At 43.8% G+C, this 25,095-nt stretch overlaps 1 protein-coding gene across 3 annotated transcripts in view; it reads left to right on the forward strand.

Moving 5' to 3' along the window:
- LOC129858276 (leucine-rich repeat and immunoglobulin-like domain-containing nogo receptor-interacting protein 2) overlaps positions 1 to 25,095 on the forward strand; it is a 315,914-nt gene that overhangs the window by 70,225 nt on the left and 220,594 nt on the right. For all 3 annotated transcript variants that reach the window (XM_055927402.1, XM_055927403.1, XM_055927401.1), the window contains exon 2: positions 1,884 to 1,955. The gene's annotated coding sequence lies outside the window, so the exon portion shown is untranslated. The remainder of the gene's footprint in view (positions 1 to 1,883; positions 1,956 to 25,095) is intronic.

A 25,095-nucleotide genomic window follows, 5' to 3' on the forward strand; every position in this document is an offset into this window, starting at 1 on the left:
GGCCAGAAATGGCAAAACGCTGCAAAGCTCCAGGATGGAGGAGACTATGCAGTGGGCCATAGCAGAGAGAGAGTGGCTGAATGGGAAATCTCCATGGCGTTGAGTTAAAAGATGGACCCCATGCAGGCCGTTGGGTGAGGAGAGACTCGCAAGATGATTAGCACACTTGGGGAAAGCCTGTTTGGGGCTGAAATGTAGATGGAGCTAGCTAGAAAATAACAGTATTTTCCTCCCAACCCTCTCTAACATACTTCAGCCCTAACAGAGGCACGCCTGTGTATTTTCAATGAGTAATCCTTTTCAATTGACCAGCACTTGTGTTGGGCTATGCTCTTTATTGGCTGTTGGCTCTATAGTGTGTGGACTGAAAATATATTTAGATATATCCTCATCGACAGAGTCCAGCTAGAATGGAAACAGCTAACAATGGAAACACTTAACATTATGGTCAATTGACAGACACTTTAATTCATAGCGACTTGCAGAACAGATTCAGTATTTCGCCCAGGTGGGAATCAATCCCACAACTCTGGTGTTGCAAGCACCACAGTCCAGCCAACTGAGCCCCCTGAACCACCAACCTTCTCCCCACCCATATGAATGCCTCAATCTGGGCAACCTCTCTCCTCTGAGCCTTCTCCACTGGGGGACAGAGTCAGTGAAGAGTGAAGATCTCAAGCCCAATTCTAGGGCATCGCCATGACAGTCTTAGTCTGGCTGCTCACCCTTTACCCCAACCATTACAGACGCCATCCTTCCCCTCATCCATCTATCTCTTCCTCCCCCTGTCTATCCCTCTCTTTGGGGGATGAGAGTGGGGCCAGACATATCCAGACGGAGCCAGCAGCTGTGTGTCCATCCACCTGTGCCAAACCCCACCAGTCTGCAGGCTGAAACCTCTGCAGGCTACCTTTCAACGGCGTAAGGAGACGCTACCAAAAACTAGACCCAGTCATTAAAAGGCTTGTGTCAGAAAGCCTCTGCTCTATTTCACTCTACCTGTCATACACATTTCTGCTGGCTCATAACTTTCCGGGCAATAGTGCAAGTGAGCTCATTTTTACAGTGAGACTGTCAAAAAGTCTCCCCTTTTTATATTTTCAGTGAGAGACTTTTGCTATTCTGTCTTTTCCCTTCATTTCAAATACAACATGGTGAAACATAAGAGATGTGGTTATGTTGGGGTGGGAAATATAAAGAGCACGAAGCTGCCAAGTGCAATACGAAAAGAGGAGATCAATGGCCATATCACTGTCAGATATTCAAAACAGTTTAGCAGTAATGAGGGCATGGCGTTCCACGACTATGCTGTCGTATAATAACATTTGCTGTGGAGGAAATAACAAGGTAACACATAGCTGGTTGTTAGATGCAGGATCATTTCCAGAAGAGAATACACATGGGCCTGGAATAAAACACATTTTCCAACGGAGCAATTCCATAGGTGTGGTTTTAAGTCCAGGCTTAGGCTTAATATGGGTCAGGGAAACTTTTACAAATCTCCATTCTGCACAACGACAGTGTATGGAACCAACACTATCTAATTTGTGGTTGGAAATCAATCTAAAAAAAATAAAAAATGTGCCTGTTTGTTTCATTCTCATTACGTTTTTTAGTTCACTCTAGTGTTATTTAGTTCTCTATTGTTTTTTAGTTCACTCTATTGTAAACTCTACGGTCCACGTATTTCATCCCATTCTCCGTCTTTTAAGAAATAATGGCTCTCGAGAGAAGTCGCTAGACACTGTTGGAAAGCTCTTGGATGACTTAGTATCCAGTGAACTGACAGGGTAAATCTCTGAGCTCTCCTACCATTAACATATCATCTCAACCATTAAGGATATCCTGACACTAACTCTGCCCTTCTCTTTCTGTGATTTCAGACTGACTCTTCAACGGTCCCTCATCGTCTCTAGCCAGAAAGGAAACATGTTGTCCGCCCATGTTTTGATATGGTAAGTTGCCTGGTTACGTCAGTGTTATGCAGGGGTAGTTTCGTCCAGAGGGCTAAAACGGCACAATATTCACGCTATGATTGCTTATTACATATTTTGATAGTCACGTTTGCCCTGATTATTCATCCTTGAAGTCATAGGCCCACAAAAAATCTAAGTTCATCATAGACTGTACACAATTGGCCACAGCCACTAAATACATTATTACAGAAATATATATATATTTTCCTCTTGGCAGCACCGATTAAGGGGGAAGATGTGCGATATAGTCAGAGTTGATTAAAAGCAACTTCAATCTGCTATTTTTTGCCTCCTCACCCTTGTTGTCACTGCTTGTTACAAGAAAAGGAAAAAGCAGTGGGTGGCTTTTCAAAGGTGTGTGTGTGTGTGTGTGTGTATGTCTTCACACAGGTTTCAAATACTAATATATGCATGCTAACAGTGGAAGCAAATAAAAAAATGACAGCCTTGACATCCATATGTCAAATCAAATCAAAGTTTATTTGTCACGTGTGCCGAATACAACAGGTATTACAGTAAAATGCTTACTTACAGGCTCTAACCAATAGTGCAAAAAAAGGTATTAATTGAACAATAGGTAAGTAAAGAAATAAAACAACAGTAAAAGGACAGGCTATATACAGTAGCGAGGCTACATACAGACACCGGTTAGTCAGGCTGATTGAGGTAGTATGTACATGTAGATATGGTTAAAGTGACTATGCATATATGATGAACAGAGAGTAGCAGTAGCCTAAAAGAGGGGTTGGCAGGTAGTGGGTGGCGGGACATAATGCAGATAGCCCGGTTAGCCAACGTGCGGGAGCACTGGTTGGTCGGCCCAATTGAGGTAGTATGTGCATAAATGGGGGGGGGGGGGGGGGGGGGGGGGGGAGGGGGGGGGGGGGGGGGGGGGGCACACTGCAAATTGTCCGGGTAGCATTAAGAGGAGATCAGATGAAAACAAATTAAACTTGGGCTTTAAGAGACTAAAATGCAACGCAGAACCTGAAATGCAATGCATCTCTTTCAACCCATCAAGCTCTATCTATCCGGTGACGCAGATGCATAGACCCAAAGGCATGTATGCTATTGTATGTTTGTTGTCATATACAGCCATTGGCAATTTCCATTTTCATGTTTCTAAAAAAGAGGTCATCAACATAAAGGTTTAATATGTTAATGACACGATTATCATTGACATTTTTGATCATTACTAAGCTTTCCATGTCAATTGTTCTTTTATGTAAGTATAAATGGTTTGATTACAGCAATACCGGGTTACGTCAATAACACATATAACAAATCATGTCAGATATGATCAGTGTTTCCTGGGAAAATAGCACACATGATGTAACTCAGTGGATTTGTCCTTCTACTGCAGTAGTCTTAAGACTGAGGCAGTATAATTCATTGATTGAGGGCTTAAGCATCAGGACAGGGGTGACTCTAGGTGAATAGGGCCCTAGGGCACTGATCCAGGATCATTCAACTCAAACCCAATACAAATCCTCCCTTTGTGTGCTACAGCTGACTAGAGGCCTTTGCCAATCATGGCACCGGATCCCACCCATTCTATGTTCCCACATTGTACTGGGAATGGTAGGACATTGTTCATTGGGACAGAGACACTGGCACAGCACACAGCCAATTACTCCTGTACTGAGAGTTTATACCTGTTTTTCTCTGTTTATATTGGTGTCAGAGAGTAAGAAAGTCACTGATTCTACAATAATAATAATAATAATGTGTTTTCTTTCCATTGATGACTGCAGTATGCAGGGGTGTTTTTACAATAGGTAAAAGTAATGTCAGCACAATAACTGTTCGTCGGCAGCTTCATGAAATGGGTTTCGATGGTCGAGCAGCCGCACACAAGCCTAAGATCACCGTGTTCAATGTCAAGCGTCGACTGGAGTGGTGTAAAGCTTACTGCCATTGGACTCTGGAGCAGTGGAAACACGTTCCCTGGAGTGATGAATCACGCTTCACCATCTGGCAGTCCGATGGACGAATCTAGATTTGGAGGATGCCAGGAGAACGCTACCTGTCCCAATGCATAATGGCAACTGTAAAGTTTGGTGGAGGAGGAATAGTGGTCTGGTGCTGTTTTTCATGGTTCAGGCTTGGCACCTTACCTCCAGTGAAGGGAAATCTTAATGCTACAGCATACAATGACATTCTAGATGATTCTGTGTTTCCAACTTCGAGGCAAGGCCCTTTCCTGTTTCAGCATGCCAATTCCCATGTGCACAAAACGAGGCCCGTAAAGAAACGGTTTGTCGAGATTGATGTGGAAGAACTTGACTGGCCTTACAGAGCACTGACCTCAACCCCATCGAACACCTGCGAGTCAGGCCTAATCGCCCAACATCAGGGCCCAACCTCACTATTGCTCTTGTGGGTGAATAGAAGTACGTCCCTGTAGCAATGTTCCAACATCTAGTGGAAAGCCTTCCCAGAAGACTGGAGGCTGTTATAGCAGCAAAGGGGTGCCCAACCTCATATTAATGCCATTGATTTTGGAATGAGATGTTTGACGAATAGGTGTCCATGTACTTTTGGTAATGTAGTGTACATTGGGCTTATCGGGGTTCCTACATTGGGTTTATCTCTGTTTTCTGGCCTAACCAGCTAGTTCAATAGAGACAAATTGCATTGGGACTGAATTCCACATGGGAAGATCATTTGAAAGGTGATTGTTAAATTCAAAGGGCAGCACCTTTATCCCCCTTTGGTTCCTTTCATTAGGAAATGGTATTTGCATTAGGTGTAGACTCCAAAGCAATGAACAAGTGATAGGGAGCACGTTTTGCTTCTTTAACCCAACCACTATGGGCTAAATGCAAAATGCAGGGTGCAGTAAGAGAAATAAGTTGTAAATTGAGCTGTCTGGGGTCAACGAGTATGTGACAAATTCTTAGTGACAGTCGGAACATTTGAACATTGTAGAAACAAAAGTGTAACATAAGCATGCACAAGCATAAAAAAGCCCCCTTTTGTTACAAAAACATCTCATTATGAATTCTGTATACATCAGGCTGTAATTTAAATCGAAAGCTGAGAATAAAAAGGGAAAAACGATAGTTAAAGGCAATTCATTCAACCTGGAATACCTGGAGCACTGTTTAATTGTATTGCTATACTTCTTCTAAAAAGAAAAAGAACTCTGCAAAGAGAGTTTGTCCCGAAACTGAAGGCCCTGCATCACTGTTACAGGCTCAATGCCATAAATAGGTCGATAGCAGTAAAAATGACACACATGCACCTACAGTAACCCCTGTATTTTACATCCATACAAATGTTGGGTTCATGAATTTCCTGTTTTGTAGCCAGATAAAGTTTACTTTCTGAAATACAAATAGATGTGCCCTGTAAAAGATTAATAAGGCTGTCACTGACTAAAATTGGAGCATGGGTCCCCTTTGATGAAGGCAATGGCAGAATTCAAATGTGAGAGGAAAACCCAATGTTCTCTCTGATAACATCCTACAACAACAATCAACTTTGATGTTGGAATTATAATAGTGTCTGGTTTGTTTTGGGGGAACATCTATACCAAGACAACCACAATGCTCCATGATGGACTAAATGACCTTAATATGATCACTGTTGTTGCTGCGTAATGTCCTGCACAGCAAGAAATGCAAACTTGTAGACTGTTCAATGTTTAAAAAGGCTTATAAAGTTTATAATTTCCACTTTAACACTTCAGACTTGATTTTTCCGTAATTAAAAATGGCTCAAGTCCTACAAAAAATGTCCATTAATTAAAATCCACAAAATAATTCACATTTCCCTCTGCTGTGGAATTATTTTCCTGCTGTAGCAAACTGGCTCAAATTAAGATCCCACATCTGATTATGTCATTGAATGTATACTATACCTTAAGAGTATGCATATCCTAAACCCTAATAAAGATATTTACCTGCCACGGGAAGCTGCTAATCACATCTCCCTTCATCAGCTGTTGTTATTTGTAGAGCGCTCCCTTATCTTTTTTTCTCCTGTGAGGGAATGTAGTGACGCGACAGCAGCACAGTTGGTAATCAGCAGCCGTACTACTGTTTTATACCCAGCTAAAGCCTTTGAGGAGACCATTGAACATGGGCAGTGATCTCTAAAGGACGGGCGGCTCTACCGCGGCTCAGCCGCAACATTACGGCGAATGCTGCCGGGAAATCTCCCCCATAATGCACCGCATGAGCATCCTCCTCCTGTGGAGATGGAAGCCTTAAAGCCATGGTAGAAAAAAGCTTCTTACTACCTTAGAAGACGCTGAAACCTATTCAGACGTTGTATCTGGGCTCCCTATATCAAATTAGCACCTCATGTTCATCTTCCATCAGATAAAAGCAGAATATAACCAGGGGTACTCCATTGTCATACTTGAGTAAAGTTAAGATACCTTAATAGAAAATGACTCAAGTAAAATTGAAAGTCAGCCAGTAAAATACTACTTGAGTAAAAGTGTAAAAGTATTTGGTTTTAAATATATTTAAGTATCAAAAGTACAAGTAAAAGTATAAACCATTTAAAATTCCTCATATTAAGCAAGCCAGAGGGCACAATTATCTTGTAATTCTTTTATTGACCGATAGCCAGGGGCACACTCCAACACTCAGACATAATTTACAGACAAATAATTTTTACTTAGTGAGACTGCGAGATCAGGCAGTAGGGATGACCAGGGATGTTCTCTTAAAAGTGTGAATTGGACCATTTTCCTGTCAAAATGTTACTGGTTCTTTTGGGTGTCAGAGAAAATGTATGGGAGTAGAAAGTACATACTTTTTTTTAGGAATGTAGTGAAGTAAAAGTAAAAGTTGACAAAGATATGAATAGTAAAGTACAGTCCAGATAACCCAAAAAATGAATAAACTAGTTTTCACGTTTTTTAAACTTTATTTAACTAGGCAAGTCAGTTAAGAACAAATTCTTATTTTCAATGACGGCCTAGGAACAGTGGGTTAACTGCCTTGTTCAGGGGCAGAATGACAGATTTATACCTTGTTAGCTCGGGAATTCAATCTTGCAACATTTCGGTTACTAGTCCAATGCTCTAACCACTAGGCTACCTGCCACCTTAAGTACTACACCACTGCATATAACAGATTATGCACAACACAGTAGTATTTTGAATAACAATAATCAATGGGGTAATATTATGTTACAGTCTGCCAGCTTTGCTTATTAATAGAACATGGCAATCATCTTTGCGGCTCTGTAATGTATATAGTAATTTATATTACATTATACCTGAGTATATTTACAGTTGAAGTCGGACGTTTACATACGCCTTAGCCAAATACATGTAAACTCAGTTTTTCACAATTCCTGACATTTAATCCTCGTAAAAATTCCCTGTCTTAGGTTAGTTAGTCTCTAGGAGACAGAACGTGTCTCCTTCCTGAGCGTTATGACTGCTGCGTGGTCCCATGGTGTTTATACTTGCATACTATTGTTTGTACAGATGAATGTGGTACCTTCAGGCATTTGGAAATTGCTCCCATTTATGAACCAGACTTGTGGAGGTCAACAACAAAAAAATTCTGAGGTCTTTGCTGATTTCTTTTGATTTTCCCATGATGTCAAGCAAAGAGGCACTGAGTTTGAAGGCCTTGAAATACATCCACAGGTACACCTCCAATTGACTCAAATGATGTCGATTAGCCTATCAGAAGCTTCTAAAGCTATGACATCATTTTGGTGAATTTTCCAAGATGTTTAAAGGCACAGTGAATGTAATGTGTATGTAAGTGTATGTAAATTTCTGACCCACTGGAATTGTGATACAGTGAATTATATGTGAAATAATCTGTCTGTAAACAATTGTTGGAAAAATGACTTGTGTCATGCACAACGTAGATGTCCTAACTGACTTGCCAAAACTGTAGTTTGTGGAGTGGTTGAAAAACGAGTTTTAACTTCTACCGCCTCAGAAACCCGGATCCGGGAGCACCCCCCACCACCCCCACCAGTAAAAAAGCTGAATAGCATAGCTAGCATAGCGTCACAAGTAAATACTAGCATCTAAATATCATTCAATCACAAGTCCAAGACACCAGATGAAAGATCCACTTCTTGTGAATCCAGCAATCATTTCTGATTTGTAAAATGTTTTACAGGGAAGACACAATATGTAAATCTATTAGCTAACCACGTTAGCAAAAGACACCATTTTTCTTTGTCCACCATTTTTTCTCTCCACCAGTAGCTATCACCAATTCGGCCAAATAAAGATATTGATAGCCACTAACCAAGAAAAAAACTCATCAGATGACAGTCTGATAACATAATTATTGTATAGGATAGGTTTTGTTAGAAAAATGTGCACATTTCAGGTAGAAATCATAGTTTACAATTGCACCCACCATCACAACTCGACTAGAATAAATACAGAGAGCAACGTGTATTACCTAACTACTAATCATAAAACATTTCTTAAAAATACACAGCGTACAGCAATTGAAAGACACAGATCCTGTGAATCCAAACAATATTTCAGATTTTCTAAGTGTCTTACAGCGAAAACACAATAAATCGTTATATTAGCATACCACATGTGCAAACATTACCCCAGCATTGATTCAAGGCAAAAAGAGCGATAGCATTATCACCACCAAAATATATACATTTTTTCACTAACCTTCTCAGAATTCTTCCGATGACACTCCTGTAACATCATATTACAACATACATATAGAGTTTGTTCGAAAATGTGCATATTTAGCCACAAAAAAACGTGGTTATACAATGAGAATAGTAGCAAAACTGGCCAGAAAATGTCGGGCGCCATCTTGGACAGTGATCTAGTCTAATGAATAAATAATCATAAACTTGACTAAAAAATACAGGGTGGACAGCAATTGAAAGACAAATTAGTTCTTAATGCAATCGCTGAATTACATTTTTTAAATTATCCTTACTGTGCAATACAGGGTGCGCCAAAGCGAAGCCACCCCAAAGAAAATGGCGGAATATGCGTTTAACATTTTTCAACAGAAAAACGATTTATCATCATAAATAGTTCTTACTATTAGCTGAACTTTCATCAGAATCTTGGGCAATGTATCCTTTCTCCGGTCTAATCGTCTTTTGGTCGAAAGATGTCCTCTTGTCCTGTCGAAATTGCCACTAACGTTCGGCATGTACTGGAAAAGTGCCCAACTCTTGGAAGTGCGTCACAAAGAAATGCCAGAAAATCGCACTAAACGGATATAATATATTGCTATAAAACGGTTTAAATTAACTACCTTATGATGTTTTTAACACCTATAACGAGTAAAAACATGACCGGAGATATATTACTGGCTAAACCAAAGCTTGGAAGGAGGCCAGTCCGACGTACATCGTGCGTCAAGCGCAGGGAAGAAAAGAAATGTACTTCCGCCCTTTGGTCTTTTATACAGTCCCAGATTGCGCAATCGACTCCATTCAAATTGTCACCACTTACTGACATCTAGAGGAAGGCGTAGGCAGTGTTTGTATCCCCATAGCATTCACAGGGACCTAAAAACTGACCTGGGAACAGAGGCCAAGTTTCTGAAATCTCACTCCCTGTCAGGAAAAGTGCTGTAGAATGAGTTCTGTTTCACTCGGAGACATAATTCCAACGGTTATAGAAACTAGAGAGTGTTTTCTATCCAATAATAATAATAATATGCATATTGTACGAGCAAGAATTGAGTACTGGGCAGTTTAATTTGGCAACATCAAGAAAAAAAAAGTGCTAACAGCACCCCCTATTGACAATTAATGACTCCAACCTAAGTGTATGCTAACTTCCGACTTCAAATGTACATGCAATATGACAGTCGAGGAAATGAAAATCTCCTGCCATCACAAGAAAGAGAAAAAAGAATCCCACTTTTTTGTTACGAGACAATCCTACTAAATCCACCGCTTGTGGATTGTTTGCTTTTGGCTTATCGGGATTACTACATTGGGTTTATCGGGCTACCTACATTGGGGTTATCGGTCTACCTACATTGGGCTTATCGGGCTACATACACTATATATACAAAAGTATGTAACACTACCTGTCCCAATGCATAGTGCCAATTATAAAGTTTGGTGGAGGGTGAATAGTGGTCTGGGGCTGTTTTTCGTGGTTCAGGCTAGGACCCTTAGCTCCAGTGAAGGGAGATCTTAACGCTACAGCATGCAATGACATTCTAGACAATTCTGTGTTTCCAACATCGTGGCAAGGCACTTTCCTGTTTCAGCATGACAATGCCCATGTACACAAAACAAGGCCCATACTGAAATGGTTTGTCGAGATCGGTGTGGAAGAACTTGACTGGCCTTCACAGAGCACTAACCTCAACCCCATCGAACACCTGCGAGCGAGGCTTAATAGCCCAACATCAGTGCCCTCTTGTGAGTGAAAAGAAGTACGTCCCTGTAGCAATGTTCCAACATCTAGTGGAAAGCCTTCCCAGAAGACTGGAGGCTGTTATAGCAGCAAAGGGGTGCCCAACCTCATATTAATGCCATTGATTTTGGAATGAGATGTTTGACGAATAGGTGTCCATGTACTTTTGGTAATGTAGTGTACATTGGGCTTATCGGGGTTCCTACATTGGGTTTATCTCTGTTTTCTGGCCTAACCAGCTAGTTCAATGGAGACAAATTGCATTGGGACTGAATTCCACATGGGAAGATAATTTGAAAGGTGATTGTTAAATTCAAAGGGCAGCACTTTTGTCCCCCTTTGGTTCCTTTCATTAGGAAATGGTATTTGCATTAGGTGTAGACTCCAAAGCAATGAACAAGTGATAGGGAGCAGTTTTTCATTCTTTAACCCAACCACTATGGGCTAAATGCAAAATGCAGGGTGCAGTAGGAGGAATAGGTTGTAAATTGAGCTGTCTGGGGTCAACGAGTATGTGACAAATTCTTAGTGACAGTCGGAACATTTGAACATCGTAGAAACAAAACTATAACATAAGCATGCACAAGCATAAAAAAGCCCCCTTTTGTTACAAAAACATCTCATTATGAATTCTGTATACATCAGGCTGTAATTTAAATCGAAAGCTGAGAATATAAGGGAAAAAAGCCCACCGGATTGTATGGCGGACAGATTTACTTAAAGGGGAAAATATATTTTGTATGCATGTTGCGTGCAAGAGAGAGGGTTTGAGAGTTACTCATTGAATTAACCAAAACACGAGGAACGATACTGAACACGCTCACTGGCAAATTGACCAGGGATTTTCAGTGAGACTCCTTTCCTTTGCTCTATCCCTTTGCCATCTCTTTCTCTGTCTCTTCATCTCCACTATCTCTGTGTACCCTTCTTCTTCTTCTACCACCCTTCCCCTTCCCTCACACCATTTCCCTTTCTCACCACTTCCTTCCTTTTCCTCCATCCCTTCCTCCTCCCTCCGTCCCTCCATCCATCCCCTGTCTTTTCCATCTTCCTCCCTCTTCCTGCCCCTGCCTTTCATCCTGCATTTTTCAAGGCCACAGTTTTCTCCACACAATTAGTGAACATTACCTGGAGCAGTTCCTACATGCATGTTTGAAGAGCAGGGGCCTTCGACTGCCACTGTATGGCGGAGGGCCTGGTGAGATAATGGAGGCTGAGAGAGTGCACACGACCCAGCCATCCACCGCTGCACTACTCTATTACAGCACTACATTACACAACTCTCTCTCTCGCTCTTTCTCTCTCTCTCTACAACACACATGCACTAACACCACACCACCCAGCATTCAGGAGACGGAGGAGGGAAAAACATGCTGTGTCGATCTACGGCATTCAAAAAAGGCTTATAATGTAAATTCCTGAAAGTATTGCTCGCTGGTAAATACCTTTTTAGGGGAGGAGTTTAATCGTAGGGTGTTTTTTGCCTTAGAGAAGTGCTTATACATTGGTCGTTGCTTGGTGAAGGATTAGGATTTAATGATGTGACTGATATACAGTGCATTCGGAAAGTTTTCAGACCCCTTCCCTGTTTCCACGTTTTGTTACATTATAGCCTTATTCTGAACTGGATTAAATACCCAATAATGATAAAGCGAAAACAGGTTTTTAGGCCTCCGGGTGGCGCAGTGGTCTAGGGCACTGCATCGCAGTGCTAGCTGTGCCACCAGAGTCTGGGTTCGCGCCCAGGCTCTGTCGCAGCCGGCCGTGACCGGGAGGTCCGTGGGGCGACGCACAATTGGCCTAGCGTCGTCCGGGTTAGGGAGGGTTTGGCCGGCAGGGATGTCCTTGTCTCATCGCGCTCCAGCAATTCCTTTGGCGGGCCGGGCGCAGTGCGCGCTAACCAAGGGGGCCAGGTGCACGGTGCTTCCTCCGACACATTGGTGCGGCTGGCTTCCGGGTTAGAGGTGCGCTGTGTTAAGAAGCAGTGTGGCTTGGTTGGGTTGTGCTTCGGAGGACGCATGGCTTTCGACCTTCGTCTCTCCCGAGCCCGTACGGGAGTTGTAGCGATGAGACAAGATAGTAATTACTAGCGATTGGAAACCACTGGGAGAAAAATTGGGGAGAAAAGGGATAAAAAATATATATATACAAAAAAAAAAAAAAAGGTTTTTAGGAATGTTTGCAAATGTATTAAAAATACAAAACAGAAATACCTTACTTACATAAGTACTCAGACCCTTTGCTATGAGAATTAAATTGAGCTCAGGTGCATCCTGTTCAATTTATCATTGTTGATGTTTCTACAACTTGATTGGAGTCCACCTATGGTAAATTCTATTGATTGGACATGATTTGGAAAGGCACACACCTGTATATATAAGGTCCCACAGTTGACAGTGCATGTCAGAGCAAAAACCAAGCCATGAGGTTGAGGGAATTGTCTGTAGAGCTCCGTGACAGGATTGTGTCGAGGCATTGATCTGAGGAAGGGTACCCATTGAAGGTCCACAAGAACACAGTGTCCTCCGTCATTGTGAAATGGAAGAAGTTTGGAACCATCAAGACTCTGCCTAGAGCTGGCCGCCTGGCCAAACTGAAGAATCGGGGGAGAAGGGCCTTAGTCAGGGAGGTGACCAATAATCCGATGGTCACTCTGACAGAGTTCCAGAGGTCCTCTGTGGAGATGAGAGAACCTTGCAGAAAGACAACTATCTCTGCAGCACTCCACCAATCAGGCATTTATGGTAGAGTGGCCAGACAGAAGCCAGTAAAAGGCACATGACAGCCTGCTTGGAGTTTGCCAAAAGGCACCTAAAGGACTCTCAGACCATGAGAAACAAGCTTCTCTCATCTGATGAAACCAAGATTGAACTATTTGGCCTGAATGCTAAGCGTCATGTCTGGAGGAAACCTGGCACCATCCCTACGGTGAAGCATGGTGGTGGCAGCATCATGCTGTGGGGATGTTTTTCAGCAGCAGTGACTGGGAGACTAGTCAGGAATGAGGGAAAGATGAAGGGAGCAAAGTACAGAGAGATCCTTAATGAAAACCTGCTCCAGAGCTCCCAGGACCTCAGATTGGGGCGAAAGTTCACCTTCCAACAGGACAACGACCTTCAGCACTCAGCCAAGACATTGCAGGAATGGCTTCGGGTCTCTTAATGTCCTTGAGTGGCCAGGCCAGATCCCGGACTTGAACCCGATCAAACATCTTTGGAGAGACCTGAACATAGCTGTGCAGTGACGCTCCCCATCCAACCTGACGATGCTTGAGAGGATCTACAGAGAAGAAAGATTAGAAACTCCCCAAATACAGGTGTGCCAAGCTTGTAGCGTCATACCCAAGAAGACTCAAGGCTGTAATAGCTGCCAAAGGTGGGTCAACAAAGTACTGAGTAAAAGGTCTGAATACTTATGTAAATGTGATATTTAATTTTTTTTTGTCTAAAATGTCTAAAAAAACCGTTTTTGGCTTAGTCATTATGGCCTTATTTTAGAATAAGGCTGTAACGTTACAAAAAAGTCAAGGGGTCTGAATACTTTCCGAATGCACTGTATGTAAGATTTAACGCACAACAAGGCAACACTGCATAATTACAATAGTAGAGGGGCAATGTCTATGCAAGTGTCACCCCCCAAAATAATAACTCAGTCTAGTGTTCTAATTGGCCACTAATTACTCTGTCAGTTTGATAGCCTATTCTCTCAAATCAGTTCACCAGAGGGCATATTTTAGGGCAATCATCATTCATGGGGTAACAGTATGTTTTTATCAATCATTAAAACATTGTTTTGGTAATCTGACACTACTGCTCATCAATCATTTATTCTCACAAGAAAAGAAGGGGAAGGGCATTGATTGTTCTCGAGGCCTATGGCCAATCGTCTATCCTCAACCCTAACATCATCAGGCAACATATCAATCATTCAATCATTTTGCCTCTCTCTGCTCTCTATCCTCTCTGATTTTCAAGGGAATGCTTATCAAAAGTTTTTCTTCTCCATTTCTGAACTCTTTAGACAAACATTTAAAACTACAGTATAAACATGGTAGCTGTAGCGCTTCCCTGTAACTACGGCGAGTCATTAGAAGCAAGTCCAGACTGGTGTTTTTTCTCAACAACCTGAACTTTGACCTTTCCAAATATGCTGATCACAACATAAATGCTAACAGTCCTTGTAAATGATTGAAATTCAGCAGTAAACCCCACACATAGCCCAGCTAGCCCGGCTCTGAGATAAAAACTGATTGTACCTACACTGTCTTTGTCCTTCTGAGAGTAGACCTTTTATTTTCCATTTGTGAAGGACTGGCAATTTTAATAGGATGACTGTTCTCTTCCTCTTTTACTGTCAAAGGCTACGCGGATATCTCTGTCCCTGAGGTAAAATGTGGACTCTTCCTGTACTCAACTCCGACAGTCCGGCAATGACTCTTCTACGAGTTTGTAATTGAACAGTAAATCTTTCCGGAGTTTCCTTTTTCTCCTCTCCACTCCTTCTCTGTTAGGCGCTACAAGGAACAAAGTGACACTGTCCACAATTTAATTGTCTTCGCTTATTGGCCAGTAAATAAAATAAAATGTCAGTCCCTGTCACGTTCCTGACCTGTTTTCTGTTGTTTTGTATGTGTTTAGTTGGTCAGGACGTGAGCTGGGTGGGAATTCTATGTTGTTTGTCTAGTTTGTCTGTTTCTATGTCAGCCTAGTGTGGGTTCTCAATCAGAGGCAGATGGTAGTCGTTGTCTCTCATTGAGACTCATATATAGGAGGCTTGTTTTGTGTTGGGATTTTGTGGGTGTTTGTTACCTGTCTCTGTGTTTGTGTTTTGCACCAGATATGTCTGTATCGGTTATGCACATTTGTTATTTTGTATGTTGTTTGTAGTGTTTCACTTGTTCTTGTATTAAACATGTTTAACACTAGCCGCTCTGCACTTTGGTCCTCTCCTTCACCCCTGGAAGAAAACCTTTACAGTCCCACCATTTTCTCACTCTCTACATTCCAAAAACATCAGTTGTTGAATGACTGTAAATGGAGTCTTATGTAGGATCATTAACGTAATATCCATTTGATCCAATGGTCCAGATCTCTGCCATCTTTAACTGTTTAAGCCTTGGGGTCTTTTTCCATATCCCTGATATTTTAATGAAAGTGATTATTTTCCTCACCTAGTCTCCCATTAGTGACTCACTTGCTGATTTAACTGTAATGTTTAATTAACTAGTTGTGTGACTTAATTGCATGGCTTCTACTGACCCAAGGACAAGATCCCCCACCTCCCCCACCTCACCAGATTTAGAGGTGGTCTGATTTAGTCTCATGTCTCGGTCTCTATCCTTCAGCTTCCCTATGCTGCAGAATGTCTTTGAAGGGGGTTCATTGTTCTACATCGATGTGTTATTGGTCCTGGCTGGGCCAAATAAACAGATGGGATCCTCCGTCGTCTGCTGACAATCATTACATTCCCTGTTACGAAGACATAAAGACATTCGATGAGATTGGTTGTCATGGCAGCACGGCATCTCCAGTCGAAAAAAGTAAGAAGTGAAAGAGAGGAGAGAGTGGGGCGCCGCAGATTGAGAGGATTGAGAGAGTTGTGTGTGACATAAGAAAAGGACTCCTAGCAGCTCCGTCCTTTGGCAAATGCTGATTAAGCCCAGGTCTATGGCATAAGGAGGGACTTAACGAGGCTGTTTCAAGAGGACTGGGCTAATCAAAATTGACAAGTCTTCCTCAAAGAGAGTAGAAGTGATTCATGTTTCAAAGTGACCAAATTGCCCATGCTAAACAGTTAGGAAAGTTCCTGTTTGATTAGCATGTCTCACAGAAGTCGCTCCTTCAACAGATGCACGTGTGTTGCTGTCCAAGCTGAATTTGTTCTCTTCCCCCTACCGTTGTCATGTGTCAAGATGAATAACCCAGTGTGGAAGGTAGCTGTCATGCTAATAAAACGTTTATTTTATAGATTTTGTGCGAACAGTGCGACTTGTACTCAGGCTTTCAATGAAGAGTGAGAACTTCAATTTGACTTAGAGACCGGTTTACTACTGCCTCGGGCAAAGTGGTAGAAAGAAGATTTAGACAGCTGGGTCCTGAGTTGTAATCTGCAGGAAGAAAACAAGCTTTTCATCAAAGTGGATTTACTGTTTTCCCAGTGTGAAGCGTCTGTATATCCTGGTAAAAGCTCCTCTACAATAGGAGGCAAATGAAAGGAGACTCAAAGCCCCACTGTGCTATCAGGGTGGATAATAACAGCTGAGGGCTCAGATACAGGTGGGAGGGCAGTAACCGAAAATGACACAGTTGCAGCCCTGAATGAGGTACCTAGATTATCTGTTTACATATTTAAGTTCTGGTAGCCCTCTTTTATTTCACAGGAGAAGTCATCTAACCCTATAATCTCTTCCAAAGCATACACCCACCAGACTGATCACAGCTAACACCCACCAGACTGATCACAGCTAACACCAGCCAGACTGCTCACAGCTAACACCAGCCAGACTGCTCACAGCTAACACCAGCCAGACTGCTCACAGCTAACACCAGCCAGACTGCTCACAGCTAACACCAGCCAGACTGCTCACAGCTAACACCAGCCAGACTGATCACAGCTAACACCAGCCAGACTGATCACAGCTAACACCAGCCAGACTGATCACAGCTAACACCAGCCAGACTGCTCACAGCTAACACCAACCGGACTGATCACAGCTAACACCAGCCAGACTGCTCACAGCTAACACCAGCCAGACTGATCACAGCTAACCATCATGTAACCTAGATATTTGAAAACTATGTGGTTTCAGGGACAGGCAGACAACACAAGAAAATTATATTTTTACCATGTATGAGGCTATACACCTCCAGGAGGAAACTGGATGGTAAAAAGGGGGAAAATTAATCACTGTATGGATAACTGTATGTGGACACTTGTTTTATACCAGTTTCATTTGACAATATGTACTCAATGGATGTATTTGGTGTGCTCTGTCTCTACAAGGAAGATCATCACTTCTATAACTGCATTCCACCTTCCATCCAACCGAGTAGTGTGTAGTTAGTGCAGATGTCCTAAAATGGACACCGTACAGCTGTTCCATTTCATACCTGTTCCATTTACTCATATGAACTACATTTCATACCTGTTCCATTTACTTATATGAACTCAATGCCTTTGTTTGTTGTGCTACATCTCAACACACAAGATCATCCCTTCCCTGGCAGCATCCCACCTCCCGTTTGCCTTTTAGAGTAGCATACCAGCTGCAGTGCTGAGGTGCAGCATGGGTGGATCTCCCAAAAAACAGACAGTCAGCAGCATGGTGCCATGGGGTGAGCGAGGTGGCAGAGCATGAAGAGATGCATAAGGTGTCACGCAGCTGCACACTGAACGTAAATACCTTATTCAGCCACTTAGCGAGCTGTTAGAGAAGGAGGAAGATAACATTGGAGAGATAGAATGGGGGGGGGGCAGAGAGAGAGAATGACTGAGAGGCCAACAGCATGCGTGTCAAGGGAAATCAGCCAACAGCATGCATGTCAAGGGGAATCAGGCTCAAGAATGTCCTTGTGACCACTTCTATCCAAAAGTGTACTTTTGAGACTTTTTGGTTGCGTGAGTGGGGTTTAAGAGGTGTATTTCCCCTCTTGTTGTGGTTATTTTTGTAAGAATTTAGGTGTGGATGCTCTGTGACAGTATCTTCAATAAAAGTAATTTCAGTAGTATATACTTTAGAGTCAAATAACTTGAAATTACAAAAGCAAATAGATGTTTGATGGCAAAACACTGTGAATGTACAATAATAGCAATCCATAAATTGTGGTCTTTGAACGCTGTGGTCTTTAGATCCATCAGGATTTAAGTGCTCAAAGTTCCAGTTCTTTCAAACCTAGTCAAGCATAATGACAGTTAGGGGAGTGATTATTGGTTGTATTGATCCAACACTTCCCCAAAAATGTATCTCCACGGCATGCTAGGCTTCAACTTCTGGCTAGAACCTCGAAGTTCTGTGCCAAGAAGCTTAACGTCACTTAGAAAGCTTGGCAGAAATCTGTTGCCTGTTGGGTCAAATGTGAGCACGGAGATAGCAAAAGTCATGCATAAATTTCACCCACCTTCTGACAACATAATCAATCACCTGAGATATGGTTGCATCAGACGCAGAGAGAGTGGGGGATTGTGGGAAGGCTAATGTCACCCACAACCACTGTGGCTTATTTCAGAGACATGATTGAAAAGGTCTCGGTGACAGTGTATTGTTCAATTGACCAAATATCACGCCTCGTATCAATTTATTTATCTGATTTAGTCGAGACTGAGTATTTTACCCTTTGGATCCTAGCATTTTCATACTGCATCAATTCCAGTTACCTAGGCACTAACACTCAATGGGAAATTGATAGATTGTGGCCCATCTGTCCTGAGTAATCTATAAGACTTTCATCTCCGACTCATTCAGCTAGCTCTCTCTCTCTGTCTGTCTCTCTGTCTCTCTCTCGCTCTCTCGCTCCAGTCGATTTGTATTTGCTGTACACGTGTCTTTTTGTTGCCGAGCCAATAAAGGGGATGTGACGGTTTGATTGACAAGGCAATGTTCCAAGAGAGAGACTGGCAAATGATCTGAATATTCAACACGATAAGAAATAATTCTACTTCTCATGTAGTCTCCAGAATATCTTCAGCTGAAGACCGAAGGAAGGGGGAGAAAAAGAGTGTTGAAAATGTAATTGTGTTGAGGTTGCTGTTAATTGAAGACGATGTGGAATAATCTATTAACAATACTGACACACCATCAAGTGTCTTTTTTGTGAGGAGACTGGGAGCTGAGTTGACTTGGAATCTCATCAAGTCCACCCATTCATTAGTTTGTTTAAGCAACACCCTACATTAGCTGGCTTCACAATGACCTTGAAGAAACATGGGGTGAAATTACACATTTATGGAGTGCATCTAAACCTACATTAATGTATTATCTGCATTATTCATGAGTTAATAATATACATATATGCATATTCTATTAGTCATGGATGATTAATAGTATGCGTATATGCATATTCCATTATTCATGAGGATAGCTCTGTGTAATAGCTTAATATAAGCTGTGTAAATGCATAGGTATTGTTAAATATTTTGGTAAAGTTCGTCAGATGTTTGACGGGTAAACCAGGCAAATTCTAACGAGGAGATTAGACTTTGGTCTTCACTTTTTGTTAGTGGGCTTTGATGACTTTATTGAAAGGATGACTCTTGACAGGTTCATGGTTGTCCTTGAAACACTAACTTCAGTGCTGATGAGCCATGCCATGCCATGTTTCTTTGGGAGTAGCTGACCCCATGTACTGACTGAGCCACTGGGGGTTCAACAATGGAGAGAGTAGGTCATTCCATTAACTCTGGTGCATTTAGTACAACACCTTAAATAAGACATGGCCATCTCAGTCAGCTGTCTAACTCCTCAGTCCTTTGAAGCCATTTCTCCGTCTCATTTCCCACCATAGTGATGTCTTTAAGTGAGCTGCCCAACAGCTTGAGGGGTCTGGATGTTTTATAGATTGCTAGCAGGGTGTCCGGAGTCAGAACACCCCCCACTAGTGGAACTCAAGTATTGGCCATGCTCCTAAGACTTCACAATGACTAGGACCCACTCAATCTACTAGTATTGCATTAACTATAAATCTGTCAATGCCTGTAGATAGCGTCCCCAAATAAAAGGACATGTAACAAATAACAAACTTTAGCGAAACAGCCAGCCCCAAGGTGGTCTGGTCTGGCAGATATTACCTCTCCTTAACAACTGTTTTTATTTTTATTGTTGAACAAAGCATACACTTCCAGGAATAGTCCCACGTAGAAGCTCTACAGATGGTCATACTATCAACAAACTATCTGTTTATAAGAAACTGCTTGCTAATGTTACAGGTAGGGTTAGAATACAGGTTAGGGTTAGTAGCTAGTTATTTGAAATGTTACTGATAGTCTGTAGAGCATCTACAGATGGACTATCCAAATAAAATGTTACCCGAATGGCAACAATGGCTTGGTTCTTTCAAGCCTTCTTTCAAAACTACAAAGGATGAACATTGTGTTTTTCTGTTGGGCTCCCATGGAATTCTGTGGTTCAGAAGACATGTGTTGGTTTCCATGACCTTTCTGCAGCCAGCTGTGATGTGTTGTTACTTTGAGCTTCACAGTAGATTTACTGAAGTTAATGGGTCCTAGTATACAGGTCGAACATTGATTTGACCAGGGGGGAAAATGTGACCAAGATATGATGCCAGTAGAGATCTCCCTGGCAGGCTTCCTGAATGTTTCATGTGCCCAGTTCACAGAATCCCAAGAGATTTCAGAAGGCCAGAGCTGGACATGACTCACAACACAAGTATGGGATATTTTTAAAGCCAGATAGGGCCAAAGAGAAGGCTAAGTGTATATACAGTGTAGCTTATCCACTGTGAATATCTCTGTGTGGCCATAGTCCAATGCTACCCAGGTCTGAGAAGACAATTTAAGGTAGATGTATCATAACAAATCAACTTGGAGTATCTCATGAAGTATCTTTCGATTATCGACCCACTTTAGATTTCACCAGTATTTTCAATGTACAACACAGTATTGACTCCCCAACTGTCTGTCTTTCTGTAGGATTTAGTTACAAACTATTAGTGGCCTAGCAAATGATGGAAAGGTGAAAATGCTTTAGCATACAGTGGATTATGGTGTATTTACAGCCTGTGTTTGACTAGCAATTAGCATGTTAGCTTTGACACCACATGTGTCAGGTGTGTAGAACACATAAGTTCCACATTGGAAGGTGACTGCTCTACTGCAATTACTCTGCAATGATGACTGGACTTTGAGACAAGGTCTCGAGTAGCAGACGGTAAAAACTGGGAAAACACATAAGCGCTGACCCCTCTCTGTGACCCGTAGCCAGCTTTCTCTTCTACACACAGAAGACAATGAGAGATGGGGGAAAACATTATATCATTTCTGCAGGTAATTGCTGATGGTAATTATAGTGAGGGAAAGGAGTGAGGGAAAAACCTCTGGCATTTTCATAGCGTCAGAGGAAGCCAACAGTCAGCTACCCCTTGACCGTGCAGAGCTAAATTGACTAATTACCGTAGTCTGGCTACACATACACACACTTCTTCCATTCTTATCAGACAACAATGTACTGCCTAAAAAAGCATGTTTTATTGATAAACACAACAATGCTATTTTCCTGTCATCGTGCCACTGAGCGACTCCTGGTATTGAAATGTGTCCTGTATTTAGGCCACATTCAGTGAGTCACATCTCTGCATGGACAAGTTTGATGCATGGCACACATCTCTGCATGGACGAGTTTGATGCATGGCACACATCTCTGCATGGACGAGTTTGATGCATGGCACACATCTCTGCATGGACGAGTTTGATGCATGGCACACATCTCTTCATGGACGAGTTTGATGCATGGCACACATCTCTGCATGGACGAGTTTGATGCATGGCACACATCTCTGCATGGACGAGTTTGATGCATGGCGCACATCTCTGCATGGACGAGTTTGATGCATGGCACACATCTCTGCATGGACGAGTTTGATGCATGGCACACATTTCTGCATGGACGAGTTTGATGCATGGCACACATCTCTGCATGGACGAGTTTGATGCATGGCACACATCTCTTCATGGACGAGTTTGATGCATGGCACACATCTCTGCATGGACGAGTTTGATGCATGGCACACATCTCTGCATGGACGAGTTTGATGCATGGCACACATCTCTACATGGATGTGTTTGATGCATGGCACACATCTCTGCATGGACAAGTCTGATGCATGGCACACATCTCTGCATGGACAAGTTTGATGCATGGGAGACATCTCTAAAATATAATAATACTAGATAGAAGATGCATTTTGATACCAACTGTTGACTCAAAGCACATGCATTTCTAGATATTTTTATAGAAGGTGTCGGGCTTTCACTCACTGCTCTAGAATGTTGTGAATTACTGGTAAATGTAAGAGCGTGCTATTAAATGAAATTCATAAACTTATTTTTAATTTAGCCTATATCATTAAGAATCACATTTACTTAATACTTGTTTTGGCTAGGGTCCTTTTTTCTCAATTTCCGCCTGACTGATGTGCCCAAAGTAAACTGTGTCAGTGTTTGTTGCACCATACGGGACTGTTTCGTTCGTTCTTTGTTTAATGTAGTCATTTTTCCTGTTGTGCGTTCTTCGTGTTTTATGTAAGTTCGTATGTTCAGGTTTGTCTACATTCGTTTTTGTTAGTTTGTAAGTATTCAAGTGAAGTTTGTGTTTTTTGTCTACACTTAAATAAATTTCATTATGTCTAATTACAACGCTGCAGTTTGGTTCAATCCCTGCTCCTCCTCTTCGGATGAAGAGGAGGAGGAACGCCGTTACAGAACCACCCACCGATCCAGAACCAAGCAGCGTGAGTTCGAGCAGTGGACATGGGAGGACGTGTTAAATGGAAAAGGTTGCTACACATGGGAGGAGATCCGAGCTGGAAGAGATCGCCTTCCATGGGAACAGCTGGAGGCGATTAGGAGAGCGGAGGCAACGGGAGAGAGAGACCGCATTTATGAAGGTACACGCTAGCACGGAAGCCCGTGAAGAAACCCCAAAAATTTCTTGGGGGGGCTAAGAGGTAGTGGGCCAAGGGCAGGTAGGAGACCTGCGCCCACTTCCCAGGCTAACTGTGGAGAGCGGGAGTACGGGCAGACGCTGTGTTACGCAGTAGAGCGAACGGTGTCTCCTGTACATGTGCATAGCCCGGTGCGGGTTATTCCACCTCCCCGCACTGGTAGGGCTAGATTGGGCATTGAGCCAGGTGCCATGATGCCGGCTCAACGCGTCTGGTCTCCAGTGCGTCTCCTCGGGCCGGCATACATGGCACCAGCCTTATGCATGGTGTCCCCGGTTCGCCTACATAGCCCGGTGCGGGTTATTCCACCTCCCCGCACTGGTCGGGCGACGGGGAGCATTCAACCAGGTAAGGTTGGGCAGGCTCAATGCTCAAGGGAGCCAGTACGCTTGCACGGTCCGGTATTTCCAGCGCTACCTCCCCGCCCCAGCCCAGTACCACCAGTGCCTACACCACGCACCAGGCTTCCAGTGCGTTTTCAGAGCCCTGTTCCTCCTCCACGCACTCTTCCTATGGTGCGTGTCTCTAGCCCAGTGCCTCCAGTTCCGGCACCACGCACTAAGCCACATGTGCGTCTCCAGAGCCCTGTACACACTGTTCCTTCTCCCCGTACTCGTCCTGATGTGCGTGCCCTCAGCCCGGTGCCACCAGTGCCGGTACCACGCACCAGGCAAATAGTACCCTTTGAGAGTCCAGTGTGCCCTGTCCATGCTCCCCGCACTAGCATGAAGGTGCGTGTCCTTAGCCCGGTGCCTCCAGTTCCGGCACCACGCACCAGGTCTACAGTGCGTCTCATCCGGCCAGAGCCATCCGTCTCACCAGCGCCATCTGAGCCATCCGTCTCCCCAGTGCCGTCTGAGCCATCCGTCTGCCCAGTGCCGTCTGAGCCATCCGTCTGCCCAGTGCCGTCTGAGCCATCCGTCTGTCCCGAGCCATTAGAGCCGCCCGTCTGTCCCGAGCTGTCAGAGCCGTTAGTCAGTCAGGAGCCGCTAGAGCCATTCGTCAGTCAGGATCTGCCAGAGCCGCCAACCAGACAGGATCTGCCAGAGCCGCCAACCAGACAGGATCTGCCAGAGCCGTCAACCAGACAGGATCTGCCAGAGCCGCCAACCAGACAGGATCTGCCAGAGCCGCCAACCAGACAGGATCTACCAGAGCCGCCAATCAGACAGGATCTGCCAGAGCCGCCAACCAGACAGGATCTGCCAGAGCCGCCAGCGAGCCATGAGCGTCCAGAGCCGCCAGCGAGCCATGAGCGTCCAGAGCCATCAGCCAGCCATGAGCGTCCAGAGCCGTCAGCCAGCCATGAGCGTCCAGAGCCGTCAGCCAGCCATGAGCAGCCAGAGCCGTCAGCCAGCCATGAGCGTCCAGAGCCGTCAGCCAGCCATGAGTGTCCAGAGCCGCCAGCGAGCCATGAGCGTCCAGAGCCGCCGGCGAGCCATGAGCGTCCAGAGCCGTCAGCCAGCCATGAGCGTCCAGAGCCGTCAGCCAGCCATGAGCGTCCAGAGCCGTCAGCCAGCCATGAGCGTCCAGAGCCGTCAGCCAGCCATGAGCGTCCAGAGCCGTCAGCCAGCCATGAGCGTCCAGAGCCGTCAGCTAGTCATGAGCGTCCAGAGCTCCAATGTATCCAGAACTGCCCCTCAGTCCAGAGCTGTCTCTCTGTCCGGAGCTGCCCTTCAGTCCGGAGTTGCCCCTCTATCCTGAGCTACCTCTCTATCCTGAGCTACCTCTCTATTTTGAGCTACCTCTCTATTCTGACCTACCTCTCTGTCCTGAGCTACCTTGTCCCGGAGCTGTCCCTTATTTTTGTGTTGCCTCTTATATTAGGTGGGTGGAATAGGAGGGTGGTCATTCTGAGGGGGAGAAGTAAGCTGGGATTGACTATGGTGGGGTGGGGACCTCGCCCAGAGCCTGAGCCACCACCGTGGTCAGATGCCCACCCTGACCCTCCCCTAGACTTTGTGCTCGTGCGCCCGGAGTTCGCACATTAAGGGGGGGGGAGTTATGTCACGTTCCTGGCCTGTTTCTGTTAGTTTTTGTATGTGTTAGTTGGTCAGGATGAGAGTTTGGGTGGGCAGTCTATGTTTTC

The sequence above is a fragment of the Salvelinus fontinalis genome, chromosome 6, assembly GCF_029448725.1.
Source record: "Salvelinus fontinalis isolate EN_2023a chromosome 6, ASM2944872v1, whole genome shotgun sequence".
Classification (NCBI taxonomy): domain Eukaryota; kingdom Metazoa; phylum Chordata; class Actinopteri; order Salmoniformes; family Salmonidae; genus Salvelinus; species Salvelinus fontinalis.